The sequence below is a fragment of the Micropterus dolomieu genome, linkage group LG23, assembly GCF_021292245.1.
Source record: "Micropterus dolomieu isolate WLL.071019.BEF.003 ecotype Adirondacks linkage group LG23, ASM2129224v1, whole genome shotgun sequence".
NCBI classification, from domain to species: domain Eukaryota; kingdom Metazoa; phylum Chordata; class Actinopteri; order Centrarchiformes; family Centrarchidae; genus Micropterus; species Micropterus dolomieu.
The window spans coordinates 2,582,796-2,590,188 of NC_060172.1; the positions used below are offsets into that span (position 1 = coordinate 2,582,796).

General features: G+C 40.9%; 1 long non-coding RNA gene across 1 annotated transcript; it reads right to left on the reverse strand.

Moving 5' to 3' along the window:
• Positions 1–3,447: 3,447 nt before the first annotated feature.
• LOC123963738 lies at positions 3,448–5,476 on the reverse strand. The gene is made up of 4 exons (XR_006823254.1): positions 5,336–5,476; positions 4,768–4,876; positions 4,358–4,442; positions 3,448–4,195 (listed from the first exon to the last, which is right to left on the reverse strand). It is a non-coding gene; the product is annotated as an uncharacterized LOC123963738 (long non-coding RNA).
• Between the last annotated feature and the right edge of the window lie 1,917 nt (positions 5,477–7,393).

Sequence of the window (7,393 nt, forward strand, 5' to 3'; positions counted from 1 at the left end):
GGTGGACAATCACAATAATGATAGCATTCCTTTAATAATATATTAACTTTCCTGGGTGTCTCCTTGTTTAAATTGTGAGAATTTGGAAGTTCTGGGCATTCTGGGATAATCTGGCCCTAATCCGCTCCCGTATGTATACACTGTTAATCTCAGGTGCACACAAAGTGTGCAGGTAAATCCATTTTTATTAGGACATTCATAGACTTTGCCTTTGAGAGTTTGCCTCTGGTAGTTTTCTGAAGCTAACAGTATTGTTGGCTCTCTACAGGAGAGATTTCAGATTTCTTTGGGGACTAATTTTGGCCCAGGGGCCGCCATTTGTAACACACTGTAACCTGGAGTGCTTGTTTTTACTGAATGATGACATCGGAGCATCTGTTTGTGCCTGTTGACTGAACTGTGAACTCTTGCCCGGCCTGGTAAGTGGCTGCTTTCCTGCCTGCTTTAACTGTGGAGTGACACACACACACACACACACACACACACACACACACACACACACACACACACACACACACACACATACACATACACATACACATACACATACACATACACATACACACACATACACATACACATACACACACATACACACACATATACACACACACACACACACACAGTTTCAGGTGACAAAATCAGCTGTCGGGTTTTGCACCTTGTAACTCAAGAGTTTGAGCGTGTGTTGACTGCAGCTCTGTATCATCCATCATTTAAAGGCCTGCTTTAGAGAGCTTTGTTTGGTATCAATCATTTAGTCTCCTTGTCCACATGCCAGCGGCCAGCGGGCGGCTGATAGACGTTGATCCTGCTGGGAGGTGAAACCAGACGAGAAGGCGAGTTGAGACGGCCAGTGGCTGCTGGACAGAACGTGGAGACTGTGGTGGTGGAAAAATTTCTTTACACTAAGAATGTGCCCGGCACATTTCCTTGATGTCGTCCAGCCACTCACTGTCTTCCCCTCCTCTATGATCCATTCATTGTGCCAAACACGATTTGTTTTCGATCCGTTCTCACTGCCGAGTTGTCACATATGATGAATGGTCAAGACCTTTGGTGTCAGTATTAAACACACTGGGAAGCCCCTTAGCGTCACTTTTAAATAATAATAGTAGGTTGGGGTGGACAGGTGGGCCAGAAACCAGACTTTCAACCAAGAGAATGGTGTTCGTTTCCTGTGTGAAACAAAAAGTCAACATTGAATGTTTTTATTTAAGTTACGTAGTTTGGATAAGTAACGTTACCTAACTTACGTGAGTTCAGACACTTTTCCTAGTAGTTTTAGTGCCTCAACCTAACCAAGTACCATAAAACTTCAATTAATAGCCGAGTCCCAAATACCCGCCTGCCCCGTTTCCTGGCCTGCTGTGGGAACCCATTTTGACAAATAAACACAGGTCTCCATTAAACGCCTGGTCTGGTTTTATAGAAGTTCTTTCTTTAAAACCTCTTAAACCCCGTTGGGTCGCCCACTTTAGTTGCTTCTAAGCTGCTTCTAAGCTGCTCAGATCGTTAATGTAAATATTAATGTTTACACGTCTGATCAATATGTCAGTATGAACATGCTGAACATCGTTAGATCGGTTAGATTCTCCATAATTCAGATCATTTAACGGAAACAACGAGCCCCAAAGTCTGATTCTTATAGATTTACTGGTCTAACCTGCCTGGTACAAGAGATGAGAAGTGCCGACTCCCGTTACCTTTGAGGCGCTCGTTAAGTCCGAATGTGTCCCTGATTATTTATCTTCCTTTAGTCTGTAAGGGTCCACCAATCAAAAGAATTAAAACTCTCATAAAAATGAATCCAAGTTGTGAATCCTGTCATGTGAAGTCCATCGCTCTCTGTCTGCTGACTTCTCTCATCCTGCATCCTGTTCAAAATAAAAGCGCATAAGCCGTCTGTTGGAGCTAGATCAAATGTATTTGATATTCTGTTTGAAATAAATAAACTGTTTCATAGTAGACTATTTCTGTTTTGTGCAAGAGAAATTAAAGGCCTGTCCCACATGGACGCCTGTCCCAAATATAGTCAAGGTCAATTCAGTGATTGTAGCAAAAAAAAGCCCGGGCTATTAATCAAATGTTTGGTGCCTAAACGTAACTAAATTGCAACATTTCACAATGTTAACAAGTCTTTTTTTTTTTTTATCTAACTGGAAGTTGCATATTTATTGTTGCTAACATGACTGCGAAGCCCTAAACATCAAAAAACGACTCTAAAGCTTAACCAGGGCGTTAAAAATTTACGCCAAAGGGTCTTGACTAAGTGTCAATATGTGACCAGGTGGGAGTGAGAATGTGTTGGTGGTCTTCCATTCTACAGATATGTCAGAACATGCCAAGTTTCCTTTTCATGATGATTTTAACGATGTTTCTTGTATTTCCCACTCTGATTTTCTGTCGTCAGCAGAGCAACACATACAACACCACACTCTTCACGTTCTGATGTGTCGACTGTTGTTCGTATGCTGAAGTGCTTGCTCATTCAGATGTTCATTCCTAAATCCTTCTTTATCTCCTTGCTGCAGTCATTATGCCAGGTCAGTAGACTGCCAATGTACAAGAACTCAGTAAATTTTCAGAATTTTTGGAAATCAGTGGAGGAAATAATCAGCAGATGAATTCATGATGAAAAGAATCATTAGGTGCAGTCACAGAATGAGCGAACAACTACAGCAGCAACATCAGGAATAATAATCTGATGAAAGAATAGTTAATGGTACAAAAGGGACATTTTACTGCTTTGAATACTTTTTGGTAAATTTTTCTCATGATACTTACATACTTTTACTTAAGTAATACTTTCAATGCAGACATTTTACTTGAAACACAGTACTTTTACAGTGTGGTATTTGTACTTTTACTTAAGTAAAGGATCTGAATACTTTGTCCACCACTGCGTTTTCCCATCTTGTCCAACCTCTAGTTGCTTCCCGATATCTTCACTTCCATATAGTGTTTTGTTTTGCCAATGCTGATCTTCAGCCCCGCTGCCTCTCCTGCTTTGTTGCTTTGCATTTAGCGTTCTTAATCAATTCAGTTATCTCTGCATGAGCACCACTCAGGGCTGTAAGCAGGATTTGAGTAAAACCTGAAGTCATGTGCCCTACATGCATCGTAACAACTGGAAAAATATAGAATAATTATTAACCAGTTGATTATTTCCTGACTAAAAAAGTGACAAAGAATGTGAGTATGGACGTAAAGAAAGAAAGATACTTTAAAACAAACAAACGAAAAAACAAATATATATACAGTAATGTTATTAATCTATGTTGTCTGAAAATACTCATTTGTTCATACCTTGTATGTATGATTAAAATACAGTGAAAGATTATTCAATATATAAAATAAATTTTACAAATGTGTTGCTTAAAGGGGTAATGAATAGAAAAAGCACACTAACATTTTTTTAGGAAGCTGCAGTATTTATTTCAAAAGTAAGCAAAAGTAATTGTGCAGAACAGTTGATCAATCAATCAATCAAATCTAGTGACTGTACTCTCTTCTTTGTGGCTTGCAGACATGAAGTCTGCTGTTGGACCCTTCTGGGTGCACCAGGCTGAAGAGACGACCATCTCCCAGCATGCCTTGTATAAAGAGCTACAGAGACTATATATCCCAGCAGGCATTAGGAGACTTGGACAGCTCCCTGAGTGACCATCCATGTTCCGTGTGTGTCTGAACCTCAGTGGTCGATCTTCGGGTTAACAGCCCTCCTCCCTCCCTCCCTCTCCTCACATCAGATTAGTGCAGCTGAGAGGGGATTTGGGATGCTACATTTCGTTAAGGCGACCCATTGACAGCCCATCACGCTTATCACCAGCGGTAATGTAAAAATGTGTCATTTAAGATGCTATTTTAAGGCCACACCAGACAAACATTTATCCAGAAGCTAAATGCGACGAGAGCAACACGGCTCGGATATTAAAAAAGCAACATCAACATGACGATGGGGCTGAACATATCTTTCTGTTTGTGTGGGTTGACACGTCGCCTTCAAATTATTTTATCCTAAATCACATTCATCAGAAAACCAGCAGTGTTTCCCAAAAAACCTTTTTGCCTCAGGCTGAGGCATTGAGGCATTGAGGCATGGAGGCCTCATCATGAGAGAGAACCACTTCCATGTCCCAGCAGTGGGCTCCCCTGATTCAGTGCCTCTCCCTGTTGGTGGCCTCCTGAGCTGCTGCAAACATCAGTTTATAGAAAATGTTGAAAGTGCACAGTTAATTTAGTGTTTGTTTCAAATGCTAAACACAGCAAAAAGAAAATCCTCAAAGAAAACAGAAACTTGTTTTTGATCTATGCTTTCATTATCTAGAAGGGTTAAAATACAATGAATCCAAACCTTGTATGTCTTAAAGTTCTCACACGTCTTGGCTGCTCGGGCAGGAGAAACCACGCCGGCAAGGCCCATCTCCGTCAACACAACTCTATAAAATGCAATAAATATATTGACAACCAACTAACAAATCAGTCAGTATCATTAACGATGATGGTAGACGGCAATGACGATGTCATGATACTAGAAATTTAGTCAATACCAATACTAGTGAAATTCCACGATTCTCCAAACCAAATTCGATACCACAGACTGAGGTAAGGACAGCTGCCTACTACTACGAGATATGATTAAATTATGTTAACCTGAATATGTTAGCCTTTAGCGGTTAGCCATTGCAAACGTCATATGTTATAGTTGGCCAGGCGACAGCAGGGCCAGCTGTCTGTAACTAAAAGGATGATATTGCAAAGTACCTCCACACACGTCGAGGCGGAGCTGTCGCTGAAGCTGCACTGGTCACCATCTTCCACGTGTTGGTTCTCCGTTACCTTCGGTACCAAAGTATCGTTCCTCGTGACATCCCTTGATGGCAATTTGGTAAAAAGATAAAGGTATAATTTTACTTTTATTATGAATGCCAGTCAAAATAAAATACTTCCCAAGAATTTGACATTCTTGAACTGACTCCCATCCAGCTGCAGAAGCAAAACACTTCTCTGAGAAAGATGCTCTTTCTGTCTCTTCAGGCGAGTGAAGTCTGTTTTTCATCTGTCCCTGAAGAGATTAAAATAAAATATTGAAATTTTCTTGTAACACAGCTACCTACAAATAAAAAAAGCATGTAGCCAATCTAGTTTTAACGTAGCGGCTTGGCCAATGGCAATTAAGTTACTGCACAGAAGAGGGCTGGCAAATGTTAGCGAGCTGTATCGCTAGCCGTGAGTTGTGCCATAATGTATAAACATTCATAATTTATTACATGGCTAAGAAACTGGTAAAACAAACTATGACATATCTCAAGTAAAACAGGAAATTACTTACATTTGTACAACAGACTGCTGTTTTCACGCAGCTCTCTCTCTCTCCTGGTCGGCCATCATTTTTCTATCTGTGCAATGCATGATGGTATATATAGTTCACTCAATAGTTAGTAGTGAGCGATTTCAGACAGCGGGCCTTTCCGAAAGTACTTGCTCCTCCCTCTCCCAACCTACTTCCACTCCATTTGCGCGTTCATGTGGTGGGTCCGCCACATTGAGTGCCATCTGATACCAATGAGGGCGGAGTCGTAGTGGGTTATTAAACCCTCCAATGCTGCATGAGCACCGATACCGGAGTGTTGAAGGTTTGTAACAACCTTTGCTGCACGATGAAGAACGCTTCTTCCAAATGTGCGTGACTACACCCATATTCCTATATCCCCATACAAAGGTTGACAACGCAGCCCAAAGGTTATACTGTCATAAGAAAATCTTCAGCCAAAACAAAAATACATAAAACCACAGAATAATAGAAGATGACACAACAAGATGTATCACGGAACAAGCAAGTTTTAATTGCTTTACTATAATGTTGATGTTGTCTATTGTGAAATGTATTTTTAGTAGGACCATTTGTATTGGTGAATGTAATTTTTTCCATATAAAATTACGAGGTTCAAAATATGAAGTCTAACAATCAATGTGGATCATCTATTTGATAATGTCTCTTTTTCATAAATGAATAGCTGAACCAGTCAGCATCTTAAAGAAATATTATAAATCAAACCAAAATAATTTGGTACTCACAGATTCGTTTTTGCAAAACACTCTTTTCCTCAACATCATTCATTCATCACAGTTTGCTAAACCTGACAGTAGTGACTGCAGCGGTAACATCAGATCCTGTTTACCCTGGGGAGACGGAAGTTCATCCGAACGTTGGCCGCTGTATTTAGAAATATCTGTATTTGGTTAGAGAGCTCCATTTGGCTGTGAGGGTGACTCCAATCAGAGTTCACTCCGTGATGGAGTGGAAGTGCCGAGGGTCCAGTTTGGGAAAGGCCCAAAGCCTGTTTCTATAGAGAAGACATAGTACTGTTGTTCGCATGTTTCCACTGACTTTTTTTGCCACCTCTAAAATCCATTTGCATTCACTCTAAACACACCTTTAAACCTGTATTCTACACAGTTAAATTGATGGCACTTAGATACAGTGGCAGCTTTATACCTGCAGATGCTGATAATCACTGTGTGCTCCACTCGTACCACCCACTGAGTTCAAACTATCTGAACGCTGCTTGAAGTCTCGTTGTGTTTTCAAGCGCTGTTCAGGAGAGAACACTGTTATCCTTCAGTCCTGCTGTCAGGAAATCAGATACATAAAAAACATTTTAAAGAACAAGATTGCTGTACGAATAAACAAGAAAAGATGTGTACGATGTTCAGTCTGTCCGCTGGGAGGAGGTTGCCGTGTCTCCTTACACAGCTGATAATGGACAGGTGCAGGGAGAGAGAGGCTCGTAAAGATCAGGGCTATGGAAAGAGTTAGCGTTGCATGCTACTGTAAATCAAACCTGTGAGGTCACATGCTGGGACAGGTGATGATAAGCTGCTGCTGCTGGCTCTGACAGACACACAGGAGGAAGCCGACATGTCCCAGCTTAAATTACTGATGAATCTCATCCACCGGTGTGCTAACAAACAAACTCTTCATATTAAGACTGTCACTGGACTAACTAACTTTAACTGGTAAAACTGATTTTATTCATCAGTTGAAGTCTGCTCTCCCAATAATACATTTTAACAAACAAATAGCAGATTTTAAAGTTTAAAGGAGAAGTCCAGCATTGGTCTAAAGCCTGTTTCACACTGTGAGTTTTGCACCAATATACCAGCTCGCTGTGCTGTCTGAAAGGTACGGAGCGGGAAAGGAGGGTCCTATTTGATCCGCCTCTGAACGTTGGTAATAACAAAGACTGAATGTCTGTGTGAAAAGCCACAGCCAGAATGCCAGTGTTGTTACACGCCACGTTTTTTTTTCCAGGTTGCTGGTTCCGGAAAGCCGGATCACTCTGTGAAAGCACACACGGTTGTGAGATTATGCTGCAAACATTTGTCT